General features: G+C 42.4%; 1 protein-coding gene and 1 long non-coding RNA gene across 5 annotated transcripts in view; one reads left to right on the top strand and one right to left on the bottom strand.

Annotated features, from left to right (window-relative positions):
* Window positions 1-17,720, top strand: part of TBC1D4 (TBC1 domain family member 4) — a gene marked incomplete at its 5' end in the record, with an annotated part of 100,869 nt that overhangs the window by 16,096 nt on the left and 67,053 nt on the right. The window contains one exon of one of the 4 annotated variants that reach the window (XM_083737775.1): window positions 7,206-7,405. The exons of the other annotated variants lie outside the window; for them this stretch is intronic. Of the gene's footprint in view, window positions 1-7,205; window positions 7,406-17,720 lie in introns of those variants that run through there. 4 annotated transcript variants of the gene reach the window in all.
* Window positions 877-5,716, bottom strand: LOC310844140. The gene is made up of 2 exons (XR_014563982.1): window positions 5,456-5,716; window positions 877-967 (listed from the first exon to the last, which is right to left on the bottom strand). It is a non-coding gene; the product is annotated as an uncharacterized lncRNA (long non-coding RNA).

Below are 17,720 nucleotides of genomic sequence, written 5' to 3'. Positions count from 1 at the left end.
TTTTATGTTGCAAACGGCCCCGAGACCTGTGGTTTTTGGGCTGTATAAAAATTTAATAAGTAATAATAATATTAATAATACTTTATGTAGTGGATATTGCTTCCCCACGGGCAGTGGTTAGGGAGCCTATATTTGTGGAAAACAGAGGCCACCTTATTGCCGAACTGGACCATTAATCCAGCAGTTAGCATCACCAAGGGATCCTCTACTATTTTGCTTGCCTATTTCTGGTCCTCACTTTACCATGGGAAGAGAGAGCTCTTTACTGCCAACAGCACAGCATGGAAAGTAAGAGAAACCATGGTAGTAGGTTTGCCACATTTCAAAAAGTGAAAATCTGGACAAAAAAACGTTGCTGAGCTTTTTTGGGCAAAGCTGTTGGGATTTCATTGCAAAATCTCTTTTAAAAAATGTAAGTTTTTGAGCTATTTTTAAGGAAATTTGCCAAAAATCTGCACTTCCAACATGGGTTGCTCTGCGTCCGGATTTTCCCAGACAGTTCAGCAAATTCTCCCCTGACACTGTTTGCGATGGCCGAATCCCAGCTACGTCCGGGAAATCTTAATCATAGATCTGCCTAAGAGACACTAAAACAGATGAAAACTTGTGTTGTCTTCCCATTAATAGTATTAGTATTATTAGGATGGGGTTGTTGTTGTTGTTAGGGTGGAGGTGGTCCTACTTGTGTCTCTAGCACCAGTTATAGAAAGCTTTTTTTGGGGGGGGGTAGTTTTATAATCTACCTTTTACCCACTGTTTTTATGTTATGCTTGTCTCTACTTATTGTTGCTGTTTTGCTTTGAAATTGTGATCTTAACTATTGTAAGCTTTCCTGAGTAATATTTGCATGATAGAAGGGCAGGATTAAAGTTCTTGTACAGTGGTGCCTCGCAAGACGAAATTAATCCGTTCTGCGAGTCTCTTCGTCTAGCGGTTTTTTCGTCTTGCGAAGCAAGCCCATTGATGGCTTAGCGGATTAGCGCTATTAGCGGCGCTTAGCGGATAAGCAGATAAGCGGCTTAGCGGCTTAGAAAAAGGCGGGGGAGGAAAAAAAACCCGCAGGAACTTGCAAGACATTTTCGTCTTGCGAAGCAAGCCCATAGGAAATTCGTTTTGCGAAGCACCTCCAAAACGGAAAACCCTTTCTTCTAGCAGGTTTTCCGTCTTGCGAGGCATTCGTCTTGCGGGGCACCACTGTATAAATAACCCTAGCATAGAAAGCCTCTGGCCAGTAGCAAGTTGACACTTCTGTTGTAAGTAACACAGGGATAACCCACCTGGGTAAAAGCGGGACATTGCTTTTCAGATATCCTCATGCCCCTTTTCCCTGACTTGCATTAAAAAAAAACAACAACTTTGAATGATCCCTTGATTGATTATCAAAGTACACAGGCTGAGACCCTACCTGCCTGCAGACTGTCTCGCTAGAGTGGTACATGCTCTAGTTATCTCTCGCTTGGACTACTGCAATGCGCTCTATGTGGGGCTACCTTTGGGAGCGGCCACCGAGACCATATAACACCAGTCTTGAAAGACCTACAGTGGCTCACAGTACGTTTCCGAGCACACCTCAAAGTGTTGGTGTTGACCTTTAAAGCCCTAAAACGGCCTCAGCCCAGTATACCTGAAGGAGCATCTCCACCCCTATCATCCAGCCCAGACACTGAGGTCCAGCTCTGAGGGCCTTCTGGCAGTTCCCTCACTGTGAGAGGTGAGGTTACAGAGAACCAGCCAGAGGGCCTTCTCGGTAGTGGCACCCACCCTGTGGAACACCCTCCCATCAGATGTCAAGGAAATAGACAACTATCTGACTTTTAGAAGGCATCTGAAGGCAGCCCTGTTTAGGGAAGCTTTTAATGTTTAATAGATTATTGTATTTTAGTGTTTTGTTGGAAGCCGCCCATTTTATTTATTATTATTATTATTATTATTATTATTATTATTATTATTATTACTTGTGCTAAGTGTTCTTCAAGCCTAGGAGTTGGCTCTTATGACTGTAATGCTGAAGATAAAAAATATTCAAAAATGCCAAACTGTGTGCTCAAGAGAAAAACCAGAAATGCACAGCCTTTATTTAATGAGATTCTTGTAAACATTGCTTTGCAGACTTGTTTGCAAGTTTACTTTAAAGAGCAAGATTCAAATATTGCACATGTGCAGACACTTAAGCCATGTACACATTACTGGCTTAAATCATAGCTGGCTCCTTTTCCCCCTGAATTCAGCTCAAAGCTGGTTTGGGGAAAACATCCTCAAAATACAGGATACACATGGACTGCGGTCATTGCCATATGTACTCTTCTTCCAAAACCAGCTCTGGACACAGAAGAAACAATTCCAAAAGGAGTTAGTCCAAGCCTAGAAGCGATGATGGCTCCAATAAAACTGATATTAGTGCGTTTCAGGCTTGAATCTAAATGCCAGTGCATAACTTTAAAGCTGGCCGGCAGTTGTGGGGAGAAAGGAGGAACCAAATTTAGGGAACACTGCACCTGCCTTAAATAAGATGCCTTCTAGATTTATTCCAAATATATGCAACTTATGTGGCATGAATTACCGTATTTTTCGCCCTATAGGACGCACTTTTCCCCCTCCAAAAATGAAGGGGAAATGTGTGTGCGTCCTATGGGGTGAATGCAGGCTTTCGCTGAAGCCTGGAGAGCAAGAGGGGTCGGTGTGCACCTCTGGTTGCAAACGGGATCCGTTCCAGAGGCCCGTTTGCAACATGAAAAGAGCGCAACCCGCAGCAGTGTGTCTGCACACACGCAGGTTGCGATTTGCCACTTCTGTACATGCGTGTGACGTCATTTTGCGCATATGTGCAGGCGGCAAAACCCGGAAGTAACCCTTTCCGGTACTTCCGGGTCTCCGCGGGACGTAACCTGAAAGAACGTAACATGAAGCAAACGTAACATGAGGTATGACTGTACATGCAGCAGAAGCCGTTTGACTTCTGAGGTGTGTTTGAAAACGGAAGCATTTACTTCCAGGTTTTTGGCATTCAAAAACTGAAACATTCAGCTTCCAAGATGTTCAGAAACTGAGGTACCACTGTAACAACAACAACAACAACAACAAGTTTAATTAGTGTTTAACATTGGAGTACAGTGGTACTTCAGGTTACATACACTTCAGGTTACATACGCTTCAGGTTACAGACTCTGCTAACCCAGAAATAGTGCTTCAGGTTAAGAACTTTGCTTCAGGATGAGAACAGAAATTGTGCTCTGGCTGTGCGGCTGCAGCAGGAGGCCCCATTAGCTAACGTGGTGCTTCAGGTTAAGAACAGTTTCAGGTTAAGAACGGACCTCTGGAACAAATTAAGTACTTAACCTGAGGTACCACTATAGTCAGGGGCGCCGACTTATAAAAAATATTGGGGGGGGGGCCCATACCGCTGCTGCTGGGGGAACGAAAGGGGCGAGCCCCGGGCTGCCCCGACCTTAAGTGAACCTGTGAGGGTCCGCCCTTTGCGGCAGCCGATTGGCTGCCGCCGTGGGCGGTGAATATTAATGAGCTAGGGGGAATCCCCGCTTCTCGCGGGGCTGGATTGTTGATGGGTCGAGAGCCCGCAACCCCACCCCCTCTCTAGATCGGGAGTGGCTTTGTTTTAACTCATTACTGAATGTATTTTAAAAGGTAACTATCGTCAAACAAGGAAAATAAAAAATACCAACATAATTTTGTGATTTTACAAAGCATAATATAACTAATAATTCCCACAGTGTCTTGTCTTATGAAAAACCTGTGTGCTGCCCCCAGGACTCTGCACATTTCAGAATATTCTGGTCCATGTTTTCAGGGTGTGCTCTTTGCTCATGGAGAGCATTGCCCAAGCCTGTTTCTCAGCACTCGCCTGGGGCTTTATGTTGCAAAGTGAGATCAGGAACTGTGGCCAAGATGCCTTTCAGCAATGCTCCCATGCCACTATTGATCTCATGGAGGAATCCCAGATTTCCCTGGCACACGGCACGAGAGCCAGAGGCAAAAAACAAACACTGTTGATAATCAAAATAGCTTTTGAATTATTCTAAATTTCTGAACGATCTCTCAAACCCTCATGTTAAATATTTTCCACTACACGGCTTTTTATATTAGGAAATCAGTCGGGCTGCCAGCTTGTTACAGAAGAGGTGCAGCGCAATCCTATGGGTGTCTACTTGGAAGTAAACTCCATTGAGTTTAATTGGGCTCATTCCCAGGTCCGAGTGCAGAGGATTATATTGTGCAAATTTTAGTGCGTTAATTGGTCAGTTTGAATACATATAAGTAAAAACAGAATTTTTGCAGCAAGAAAAATACTGTATTTTTTGCGCCATAACACTCACTTTTTTCCTCCTAGAAAGTAAGGGGAAATGTCTGTGCGTGTTATGGAGCGAATGCCTACGGGTGGCGGGGGGGGATCTGCTGCAGTCGTGAGCAGAGGATCCATGGTTCCCCTTCCCTCCTCCGTGGCTCGCTTTGAAACAGCAAAGCGGAAGAAGAGCCGCTGAGTGGGGAGGAGAGAGGGACAGAGAGTCTGCTTCTTTAAAGGAGCAAAGCGGGAGAGGAGTGGAGCCTTCTCCCCTTATACCCCTCTTCTTCATTATTAGCAGCATCCTTCTCCACACCCCCCACGCGTGCTCCTTGTCCCTTGAGTGCTTTTCCTTCCCTCCCCACTTAAAATGTGGTTACAAAGCACGGATCCACATGGATCCTCAGGATTTTTGCCCTGGGTCACCCCAAATTCACCATCAGATCACATAGCATGTCCATGGCTACATCTTGCACCAAAAAAATCATGCACCCACTGTTGCCTAGGGCCGCAGTGGTGCAAAAACGTGGTTACAAAGCATGGATCCACATGGATCCTCAGGATTTTTGCATTGGGCTACTCTAAACTCACTGTCAGATCACATGTCTGTGGCCACAGCATGAACCACAAAAATAAAAAATCCACTGTTTCGTTTAGAATATTTTTTTCTTGTTTTCCTCCTCTGAAAACTACGTGTGTGTTATGGTCGGGTGCGTGTTATAGAGCGAAAAATACGGTAATCTTTATTTTTATTTGCACGTTGCTATACAGGCATTATCAGAAAAAGCATTCCTTCCTTGTGGAGGATAACCAGTTGCAATGGAGGAAAAAGCTCCTGCAGCTTTAATAATGGTGTAGAAGCAAGAATTTGAGCAGGTGAGGTTGTCAAGCAGCTATGAAACGTGCATATATGCTTTCTCCCTTTGCATCTGACTCACCTTTTGTGTGGAAGGAGAGAGGAAACAGTTTTTAAGATGGTACTTGCCACCTTCTGTTTATATAAGCAGAATGATTTATTTATATAGAAATCAGCAACTCAAATAATCAGGACAATTGGATTTTTGTCAAGTACAGTGGTGCCTCGCAAGACGAAATTAATCCGTTCCGCGAGTCTCTTCGTCTAGGGGTTTTTTCGTCTTGCAAAGCAAGCCCATTGACGGCTTAGCGGATTAGCGCTATTAGCAGCTTTTAGCGGCTTATCGGCTTAGCGGATAAGCAGATAAGCGGCTTAGCGGCTTAGAAAAAGGGGGGGGAGGAAAAAACCCCGCAGGAACTCGCAAGACATTTTCGTCTTGCGAAGCAAGCCCATAGGAAATTCGTTTTGCGAAGCACCTCCAAAACGGAAAACCCTTTCGTTTAGCGGGTTTTCCGTCTTGCGAGGCATTCGTCTTGCAGGGCACCACTGTAGCAGCCTTACGAATATATTTATTCCAAACTCCAAGAGGGCTTACTCCTAGGTAAATGTGCATTGGATCGAAGCCTTAATTGATTAACCAGCGAATCAAGTGAATGCTACGCTCCTAAGCGTAAATGTCGGAGTGACCTGAATTTTCTTTTCCAAAACAACTCTTACATCAACAAGTTCGCCCCAGCCTGCAAGATGACTCTGGTAAAATAATTCCATTGATGATATTTATACTGCAACTGTGGCTATCTTTAGTTGCTGCTACTGCTGCTTTAAGTCCTATTTAGAGCCACAAGATGAGATGACACTCGACACCCCAGCTCTATCACCCTAATACTTGTTCTTTAAAAAAAAAGTAGGCCAGAAATGCATACTTCCAAGTAGCCTATTTGCTTTAATTAGAAATGGGCATGCATGAGTTAGCTTGCTGAGAACAGAGTCCGCAGCTCAGCACTAGAAGTTATTCAATTTGTGTGTCCCTTTTACAGTGGTACCTCGGGTTACATACGCTTCAGGTTACAGACTCCACTAACCCAGAAATAGTGCTTCAGGTTAAGAACTTTGCTTCAGGATGAGAACAGAAATCGGGCTCCGGCGGCACGGCAGCAGCTGGAGGCCCCATTAGCTAAAGTGGTGCTTCAGGTTAAGAACAGTTTCAGGTTAAGAACGGACCTCTGGAATGAATTAAGTACTTAACCCGAGGTACCACTGTATTAAGTGTCTGTATCCCTTTCCACACCACTTAAAGGTACAGTTTTCTCCATGTCTGTAGGGAGCCTAATATATAGTGTCTGGTTAAAAGAAGGAAAATGGGCGCCTCATACCTTTGGCAGTGTGGAAAAGAGGGAATTTCAGCAAGGGTACATCTCACGACAATTGCATTTTGCCCTCTTTTCCGTGTGGCCAGCCTAGATTCCACCTCTCCCTGTAGATGAGATGTGGGGAACCAACCCTTGGCTCTCTTGATGTTGCTGAAATACAAACTCTATCATTCCTAGCCATTGGCCATGCTTGTTGGGGCTGTTGGGAGTTGTAGTTCAGCATCTGGAGGGTCAAAGATCCCCTGACCACTGGTCCTGCCAGCTAGGGATGATGGGAGTTGTAGTCCAACAACAGCTGGAGACCCAAGTTTGGGAAACCCTGGTCTAGGCCCAGTGTTTGTAAAATCCATTGGTTGGCCTATCTGCTTCCCTGATGGCTTGACCCAGATCTTTGCTATTGGGATTCCTTCCTGGTAGTCCTTGCGAAATGTTTGAAATGGTACTCCCCTCTGCAATTGAATTATGTGGCTCTGATGACATCTCTGTACATAAATCAGCTTCCATTACACTCTTCCACCTGGTCTTTCTCAAGTGACTTACATACTAGTGTACGAATTACGTACGCCTGCTACTTCTGAGCTTTTTGAAAAGAGCCATGCCGTTGCAAAATAAAGCAGGATGCCAATAAAAATGTCCATATCATGAGACTACGTGGAAGACATGTCCACACATGGAACAATCTGAAATGCTCTTGGACAAAGTATGCACCTCTTTTGATGACATTGCCTGATGTAGCTGTTCATGTATATCTAGTGTATTGTTATTTGTTTTGTTAACAAAAATGTTCGCAATAAAAATGTGTTTTCTAAGAGGCACGCCCTTCGTTCTGCATGCAGGTGCCCTCCTGTTTCATAAACTGGATTTCTTCCAACCTTAACTTGAGTGAGTAAGGATTTGAATTTACGTCTCTATAATTTAGTCTTTTGTTCTGAGATAGTTTGGTGGTGGTGGTTGTTTTTAGATTTAATAATAATAATAATAATGTATTATTTATTTATTATTTATACCCCGCCCATCTGTCTGGGTTTCCCTAGCCACTCTGGGCGGCTTCCAACAAAATATTAAAATACAATAGTCTATGAAACATTAAAAGCTTTCCTAAACGGGGCTGCCTTCAGATGTCTTCTAAAAGTCTGGTAGTTGTTTTTCTCTTTGACATCTGGTGGGAGGACGTTCCACAGGGCGGGTGCCACTACCGAGAAGGCCCTCTGCCTGGTTCCCTGTAACTTGGCTTCTCGCAGTGAGGGAACCACCAGAAGGCCCTTGGCGCTGGACCTCAGTGCCTGGGCAGAACGATGGGGGTGGAGATGCTCCTTCAGGTATCCTGGACCGAGGCCGTTTAGGGCTTTAAAGGTCAGCACCAACACTTTGAATTGTACTTGGAAACGTACTGGGAGCCAATGTAGGTCTTTCAAGACCGGTGTTATATAAAAGATACTTCTAGTGGTGAATGATACCCCACAATTTGGAGTGGCACATCTTGAATTGATAAATCAAGTGGATACACAGTGGTGCAAAAACAGGGAGGAAAGCTGTGATAGCTTGCAGACTGTGTAGGATCAACCTTGCTTTGAGGGACAACTGAAAGTCATGGTGATGTAATGGGATTTAATGGGCCCATTGGGATTAAGAATTAACTTTCTCTTGGCAGTACTAATTAAGTCAATGATTGGCATGTAGAAACAATAGTGTGAAGAACAGAGGGCTTCTGTATTTCAAGGATCCAGGCAGGATACGATGTGCAGTGTTGTAGCCCTGGATAGACTGTGTATTTTAGGAGGGGGAAATCAATGTGGGATCTGTTTTTAAAAGGTGGAAATACACTGTCCAACTTTACAGCAAAGCTGCTCTGCCATATATTTGACGCAAAAAAATAAAATGGTGATTAATTGTGGAACGTCTGCAAGTCAAGTTAAGAATCAGTGGTTTATGTTAGTGTTTGGTTCTGTTTAGGATGTAGTCAACTTAATTTGCTGAGAAAGAAAATGCAGTCCTCTGCATACATACTTGCGAGTAAGTCCTGCTGAACTCATTAGAGGTTTCTTTTGATTCAACATGTGTAAGGCTGAGCTGCCAGAGTGGGAGCGGGTTAATAGAATTGGCTGATTCTTTCAGTTATTTGTGGCTGTGCCTTCAACAACAGCTTGATGTGCAGAAATTATTTGGTGATGATGTTTCATTCCGTACAGAGAAAATGTTGACCTGCTGATTTCTGAACATCTCATTGCTTACAGAAGCACTTGAGCAGCTGGCCTTGTTTATTGAATCATTTGGCCACCCGTGTATGTTGGGTAGCTTAATTGCTTCAGTCATCTTGCTGCTTAAGAGCTGAACTAGAAAACTTCCCATATGGTTTAAATACTTTTTCTGTCTGTAGTCTCCATCCTATAATCCTATAGTAGTATCCTTAAAATAGCAACTCTGAAATGTGTTCTGCCTTACTCTACTTCGGATACAACATCCTTTGCTTTCTGGCTTTTTTTACCATGGAAGCTTGTGCTGTATTTCAGTTTGTAACCAGATACAGAATAAAATGTTTAGCTAAAGTAAGTATTCATAGCTCTGGTTCTTTTTCTGCAGCCTTGGAATGATTTATCATACATAAGTCTAACCGAGGGCACATTTAAAGAGGCAAATACAACTTTTCACATTTCTGGAAACTTGTAGTTAGATATCCCTGTTTGTAATAAATATAGAAAAGGGGCCTTGTACATTTTCTTTTATGTGATTGGGAGTAATGTCAAGGTTTGGGTCTCAATTCTGGCAATATTTAACTAGTACTGGCTTTTCAGGAAGTAACATTAGTATGAACAAACCTGAAAGGGAATAAAATAAAGCTAAGCTTTTCTGTTTTCCCTCAGTAAATGAGTGAAATCAAAGCAAGTTTTGCAATGACTAGTTTCTTCCTTTTTAGAGATAGAAATATAGCTGCTTCAGTGGCTACTCTTTCTCACTCTGAGAGTACATAACTGCATCTTTCTTACGTTTGGAGTTGGTGTCATTGCAAGTGCCATGTTTAATGCTGTTACAGCCCCTGTTAATGGCAGGTAAAGGGAAAAAAACATTTAAATTTAGCCATCCCTTTTATATGGTGCTCTTGTTTTGGAGCGGTGCTGGCTTCAGAAACTTTTGGGGAACCCTTCGTCTATAAACTTGTCTCATGAGGAACCTGGCCCCAGGAACCAAGCTTGCACATCGTGCTTTGGATTCTAGGAAGTGTTTGAAGTCAAGTTACTAGATTTTTTTCAAAGAATCTGGGAACACTTTTTTTAAAAAAGAGAGAGAGAGAGAAAGTTATTAAAAAAATATCTTGTCTTCTGTGGTCTCCTCTGTTGTGGGGCCCTGGCCTGCTCTCTTGGAGCACTAGCTGCCGTGGAGCAGGCTTGGGCCGGGCCTGGGCTCGGCCACGTGCCCTTGCCTTCCCGGTGCTCTCCTGCCTTTCCTCCTCAGTGGTGGTGACACAACAAGTTCGCCCCCCCCTCTTTTTTCTCTTTCCTCTTTCTCTCTCTTCCTTCTCCTTCTCCACTCCTCCTTTTCCCTGCGGCGGCTCCAGGGTTTTCCTGGCTCTGGAGCACTGCTGGGCAGTTGGCCCGGCGCTCTCACTCCTGGCTCGATTTGGGTCACATGGGGGGTCAGCGGTTCCCCCAGTTGACGCATCAGGCACCCCCGGTTTCCCCTCGGCATTGGCGGCGGCAGCAGCAGTCTCAGCAGCCCAGAGCCAGCCTGGTAGCGCAGTTGTCTCTGGCTAGCTTCAGGAGCGGTTCGCTGCTGTGGCGCCCGCCATTTTGCCTCGCTGGAAGTCCCCATACAATGTGTCTTGTGCCGTTGAACCAACATTCATTCCCTACTAATAAATCTACATCTACAACACTTAAAATATAAATCCAGGGACATTAAATGAAATCCAGGGACATTCCAGGGATGGATTTTGTCCGGGGACAGATTTGTAAACCCGGGGACTGTTCCCGGGAAACGGGGACGTCTGGTTTGAAGTGCACACTCAGTTTATGCAGTGCATTGTCCTGGCTTGTTGGGGCTGTCTATCACATTGCATGGCCTGTGGGAGCGATGCGTTGTAGGGGGAAGATCTGTAACAAAGCTGTGCCTTGCCGAACTTTATCTGGTGCTGATGGTCCTATCCGAGGCTTCTCAATGAAAATCTTCCTCTGAATATGCCTTGAGCACCGCTGTTCTAAACTTCAATCTTCAAACATTTACTAATATGGTAAACAAGATTTTGCAAGCCACCAAGTCTCCAAAACACCAGAGAGCTAGGATTTATCAAAGCATGCAGTAGCTGTTCATCATTCTTTTCCCTGTTTAGTTACTGGGGAAGTGAAGAAATGTGAAAACGAGCAGCTTAATGGGCTTCTGGTGACACTTTCATGTCAGTAGCATTACTCTAGGGTAACGTGCAAGCGTTAATGGATTTTATGCCTAATCGTTGCAGGCAGCATGTTCAAGTCTGCTGTGTAGCCCAGTGTTTGTTCTATAGCTGTAGCACTAATTGGAATCTGTACGCCACCCTGATGGGCACTTCTTGAATTACGTGTTCTGTACCCTGGCAATAACCCCTTCATGCAAAAGATCTAAGTTTTGTAAGTAGCTAAAGCCTCTGCAGATCTCTTGAGTTCAATGGAATTCTGTGCGTATAATAAGTCTTATGTTGATGCTTCAGCCAAGGACCAAGCTGAAATTGATAAGGGGTGTGTAGGTGGAGGAAATAAACCTAGTGTGTAGCTGCAAGTAGGTAAATCAGTGGTGAGATTGTGTATTGTTCACGAATTACTGTCATGGCACCCTTGGTTCCATCAGGATCTACGACCAGACATGGTTTAGCAGCCACAGTTGGAAGAGGAGGAGAAGCAGATTGGGAAGACTTGAGAACAAGCAGATTGGCACCATACGCACCAACTCTGTGGGACTGAGGGCAGCTTATACCCCCCCCCAAAGTATGTGAGGAAGGAGCAGAGTCCCCCCCCCAATCTTGAGGGGGCTCACCTGAAGAAACTTTAGTATAATCAGTCGGGTGGCTTCAGACAGAGCAGACTGGATATTTTTTTCCCCCTAACAAAAACAGAGATTTGAGGTCAAAGCCTAACAAATATACCATGGCATAAATCAGGCACTGAAAATATTTGAAAGCAGTAGGGGAGCATTTCAGTATCCCAGGCCGCTTCTGTAGCAGACTTTAAAATTGCCAAAAGTTTCTAAAGTTACTAAGTCCGACTTCCTCAGCGGATAGGCCCTGTGGTTCTTGGTTTGAACAGAGACTAGAAATGGCCTCTACTGAAAGTAATCGTGACTCTTAAAGCATATTAAACTATTCACTTTGCTATACTTATTTCCCACTAGTGGATCTGGAATGGGTCACCCACGCTGACCGAATCTTGGCTACATCTTGGTTTGAACCTGTTTTTGTTTGTGTTTAGTAGTAGGCACGTCACATTACGATACGATCTGTTGAATTGCTTGGCCTTGCTGGTTTCTTTATTTCACAAATGTGATTTCTTTAAAATAAAAAAAATCTGCAATCAATATGGATACTCTCTGTCCCATCAATGTGGGAGGACTGACCCATTTAAGCCAACGCCCCTACAGTCTTGAAGATCCATCAAAACTGTTTTAGAAATAAAGAAGCTGATGTTCTTCTTGGCACACACCTAAGGCAGTGGATCTCAGCCCATAATACACTTGCTTAGTCTTGAGCTGCTTCAACACTTTGTTATTCCTGGCATGGGCAAATGCCAGGATCCAAGGAGTGTGCCAAGGAACTCTGCCTGCCTCAGGAGGTTTTGGATGACTTCTTCTCAAGCAACCTCCTGTTCTCCACCCCTACCCCACTCCCAATCCTATGCAGCATGGACCACTTATGGGACTCGAGAGAATTAATAGAAGCACTTCACTCTGTAAACTGGAGAACCATCTATTCAAAATGGCGGGCGTTAGGTAAAGCTGAGGAGTGTCACGAGTAGCTCTTCGATCAAGACCAAAGTACTAACAAAAAGTTTTGCTTGCTTAATTCTGTACACCAGGATGCTATTAAAAACCAATGATTTTCACAAGTTTTAGCAAGGTGTTAACACAAGCCCTGTGTACTTGATAGAGCATCCATTCTCTGCAAGGACCAATTCTCTTGAAAATAAATAGTTCATCCCGTCTAAACTAAATAATACTACTTTGATGCAGATGAGAATGTTCTGAATAAACGTTGACACTTTGCTGTAGCCGCAGTCTAAAGCTGGTCAGATCGGTTTTGTCCTCGTCTTCTCCTCTTCCATTTTACTGCCATATATGAAAATATATGTTCAGTTATTATGTAAACCTGAGTGTTTTATTGCTTGTGGTCCAGATGAGGAAGGAAAGTAGACCACATAATTGCAAAACGCTGTTGGTTTATTAAGCCTCGTAACTTTACTTGGGAAGGAACTCTTTTCTTCAGGGAATGAATGGACTTACAGTGTTTACAGTGTAGTTTCTTGCAATATGTTAATTTCCAAGAATAACTCGTTTTGACGTGTGGCAAAATAGCGGCTCCTCAGCACTGACATTGGAGTGACCTTAAGGAAAGGTACTAATAAGCTCTTAAGCTTTACTGAAAATGGTGGGATATAATTATCAAAACATCTCTTTTGTACAAGGGTGAGGAAGCCACAACCCGCAGGCGTAAGTTGGCCCAGCAGACGTCCCCATTTGACCTGCGAGTCTGTTTCTTCCCAACCGTGGATCCGTACCACATCCTTGACATCACATAAGACATTGGGTGGGAGGCAGGTATAGGTGCAGCCTTCACTTTGAAGAGTGTTTTCCTAGTTTCAAAGGCGATGTCTCTCAGCCAGTGCTAGAAATTCCCCAGGCATTAGGCCTGTTTTACAGCTGGTGCTGGTCCAGTTTCAACCACATGGAGATCTCTGGATGCCAAGATTACAATGAGATCTCCACCTGGCTGGCCCCTCCAGCTTTCTTAAGCAGGTAAGCAGAAGAGCTCATTTATTGCATTTAAATTCCAACTTTTCCTCCAAGAACTACATGGTTCATCCCCTCCTCAATTTATCCCTACAATGACCCTGTCAGGGAGGTTAAGAGGCTGTGACTGACTCCATCTGAAATATTTTCCTTGAAGCTTGAATTTGTTTTATTCTGGATTGTTTTATTTGATGTTTTAATGTGTTGTAAAACACGGAGAGATTCCCCCCCCCCTTAAAATATAAAGTAGTATAGGAATGAAAATAATAATAATACAGTGGTACCTTGGTTTTTGAACGTTATCTGTTCCAGAAGACCGTTTGAATTCCGAAATGTTTGAAAACCGAGGTGCGAAGGGCGGCCTGCAGAAAACTGGAAAAAATAACAGGTACATGCAGCAAAAGCCGTTCGACTTCCAAGGCACATTGGAAAATGGAAGCATTTACTTCTGGGTTTTTGGTGTTTGAAAACCAAAACATCCAGCTTCTAAGATGTTCGAAAACCAAGGTACCACTGTAATAAGAATAAATTTCATGATTACAACAATGCCACCTAGACATTCCTTTGTGGCAACCGTAACCAAAGTTTAAGGTGCCATTTGGCGATTAGCTTCTATATCTGAGTTTCTAACACTGCTTTGAAGTGTGTTTTCAAGTAGTTTCTCTTGAAACCGCTTTGAAACACACTTCAGATTGCAGAGTCAGGAGAAAATGAAAGACAAAGTCCGAGACTGGTTACATTATGCTCAGATTAAAGAAGTTTTTAAACATGATAAAAAGCTAGGATTCCAGGTGGAAAAATCGAAGTTAGAAACGGAATTGTTAGAGCCTAAGACTAAGATACTCTCAAGAATGTATAACTTACTGCTAAAATGGAACACACAAGATGAAACGGTTAAATTAGCTATGATAAAGTGGGCACAGGACATTGGGTATAATATTATGTTTGAGGACTGGGAAAGGTTGTGGACTACTGGGCTAAATTTCACTGCATGTAATGCTTTGAAAGAAAATGTAATGAAAATTATATATAGATGGTACATGACCCCAGTCAAACTTGCAAAAATATACCACTTGTCTGATAACAAATGTTGGAAGTGTGAGGAAAATGAAGGAACATTCTTTCACCTCTGGTGGACCTGCCCTAGAGTGAAGGCTTTCTGGGAAATGATATATAATGAGCTGAAAAAGGTATTTAAGTATACCTTCTCTAAGAAACCAGAGGCCTTCCTTTTGGGTATTGTCGGCCAAGGGGTGTTAAAGAAGGACCGAATATTTTTCATGTACGCAACAACAGCAGCAAGGATACTTGTCGCCAAGCATTGGAAAACCCAAGATCTACCCACACTGGAAGAATGGCAGATGCAACTGATAGACTACATGGAACTGGCCGAGATGACTGGCAGAATCCGAGATCTGGGAGAGGAGACAGTAGAAGAAGACTGGAAAAAATTTAAGATTTATTTGCAAAAATATTGTAAATTGTATGAATGTTAAGCAGGATGCTTGACTATAAACAATTTGGCACCAGCAAAACAGATGAGGTGAATTATGAAGACAAATTAAATTTAAGAAAAAAAAATCTTTTTAGATAATTATTAGGCTAAGAGGGAAATAAAGGTATCTAAAATTTGAGATATAACATTGGAAAAATAGACAGTTAGGATGGAGACAAGGTGATAAATTGCTGGTTTAAATTTTATAATTTGGAACGCAGGAGCGGGAGATGTGAGGAAGTCCAAAGGAGATAAGAAAAGATGTTATGATATGTAATATTTTTGTTTGTTTATTTATATTGAAATTAAAAAACCCTTAATAAAAATTATATATATATAAAAAAATGAAACACACTTCAGAATGAAGGCCAAGTTTAGTATTAGATTGTTAATGCAGGAATTACGGAGAAGACATTGTCGTTTTAAGTACTTCATGATGACAAAGTACTGTATATGACAATAGATGTGTCTTTTTATAGCTTGACGTTTTTCTGACTTACTAGATTTATCCTTTTGGTAAGTTTTTTTGGTGGCGTTAACAACTTATTTTGCTTATGTTTAATATATTCCTTGTTAATGCGGTAACAATGTGTGAAAGAAAGAAATAACTGGTGTGTGTTTTTATATTCCTTGCTAAAGAAAGGAACATTTTGATCTTCCCTTTCCCTTTTGCTCAATTGACTTCATTAGCCTCAGTGATGTAATCCATGTAAATTTAATTATATATTTGTGTGATCCCCGTTTGGCTGAAATCACTCTGTGATTAATTCAGCACTTTGTGTTGAAAACTCATGATATCATATCTACCACCAGTAGAAGCAATGGCACCAACCAGGACTGGGAAAAAACTGTGCTTAAGGAAATCAAGTGCTATTTTTCTAGAAAAAAGAGGGGCAGGAACAAACCCTTGTTCTCTTATAATGGTAATGGCGCCCACCTGAGAGGTGCCAAAACTGAGTCCCGGTCAGAAAAAAAGCCCTGGTTCTACCCTACCAGATTGCTATGCTATTGAGTAAAATTGAAACTAGATGTCATTGGTTTTTTGGGTTTTTGTACAGCCCTGGTTGAGAGCAGGATGTTTCAAAAGCAAAATCTGGGTGATTGTTTAAGCATAGCAGCTAGTGTTGAAGTGGGAGATGTTATTATGAAATGTTGTGCACAAGCAACAAAACTTACATCCTGGTTTCTGTTCTGACAAAGAAAATACTTGAGGAATATTTGGCTTTCAGAGTTTAACGGTCAGTTTTCCGCTTGGTCATTCAAAAATGTCAGGATTCCGTTGCCTTTTGCCCTGGAAGTTGTTGTCTTTTACAGTTCTTTTCCCAGAAATGATGTTGCTTTAAAAAAAAAAAAAGGAAGTGATTGATGGAAGTTAAAAGGCTGTTGATGGGAAAACTAATTAACCTTATATAGTTCAGTTCTTGTTAGTAGGAGAAAACGTTAAGACTCTGAAGAGCAATAAATCAGATTAATTATCCTGCTGGATGCAGGCATTTGAGGCCAAGAACCAAATCATCTTGATGTGGGAATTGTATGAGTAACTTGGTTGAAAGTTGGTTTCATAAGTTACGAAGCGGGGTGCTTTGTGTATTTGCAAGGTGGATTAAATGTAATGGCTCGGATCCAAACAGTTGCATTAGGCGTGCCCAAGAGCTTTGACATGCGCAGTAGGATTTTGCATTGTTTTTTCACAGTAACCTGCAATCCCATTTTGCAAATGCCTTCAAAACTTGCCTTGGTTCCTAAAGCAGTTTGTTCAGTGGCAAAGAGGACCAATTTTTTTTTTTTTTTTTTTTTGCCAAATTCAAGCCTTGACACCTATTAGGCACTCAGAATAGTTCTCTTGGTTTCAGACAGTATTAGGCAGCGGAGCAACAGATGCCGCTGGTCGTTTTAGTCAGTTCCATGTTTCGATTTAGGTTCTTTCCTCTTCAAGCCTCACAAAGCTTGAAAACCTTAACTTATTAAATGTGCAACACGTGTTACATGGATGCAAAAAGACGGAGGAGGTTTCACTATTCCATAAATGTGCAAAGGATAATTGCCACAAGAAAATGAGCAGCAGAAAAACACACAGCTCTGATTCACTGCTTACTACTGCTGCTTGAATTAGACCTTTTGGGATGTACAGTGGTACCTTGGTTCTCAAACGCCTTGGTACTCAAATGACTTGGAACCCAAACACTGCAAACCTGGAAGTAAGTGTTCTGGTTTGCGAACTTTTTCAGAAGCCAAACGTGCTCCATTTTGAGTCTTACGCTTCTGTTTTGAGTACCACACTTCCGTTTTGAGTGTTACACTGAGATCTATCTGTTTTTGCTGTTTATTTTGCGTTTTTGTGGCTCTTTTTGTTGTTGTTTTTGTGACTGGGTGGAACCCAGTTCAGCTACTGATTGATTGATTGATTGATTGATTGTGTGACTGCAGTCCATTATTTATTGCTTTCATTTTATGGATCAATTGTCTCATCAGATAGTAAAATTCATATTAAATTGCTGTTTTAGGGGTTGTTTTTAAAAGTCTGGAATGGATTAATCCATTTTGCATTACTTTATATGGGAAAGTGCACCTTGGTTTTGGAACGCTTTGGTTTTGGAACGGACTTCCGGCATGGAATAAGTTTGAGAACCAAGGTACCGCTGTATAGCTGCAGCAGAAAACAGCAGCTTTATGTCTGTTTGTTCTGTCTTACTCTAATAATATGTCTTGACTAGTTTCCTGTTCTTATAAGTGATG

The sequence above is a fragment of the Podarcis gaigeae genome, assembly GCF_964106915.1.
Source record: "Podarcis gaigeae genome assembly, chromosome: 4".
NCBI lineage: Eukaryota > Metazoa > Chordata > Lepidosauria > Squamata > Lacertidae > Podarcis > Podarcis gaigeae.
Note: the sequence above shows the minus strand (reverse complement) of the source record. Positions and strands in the feature narration are given on the sequence as shown.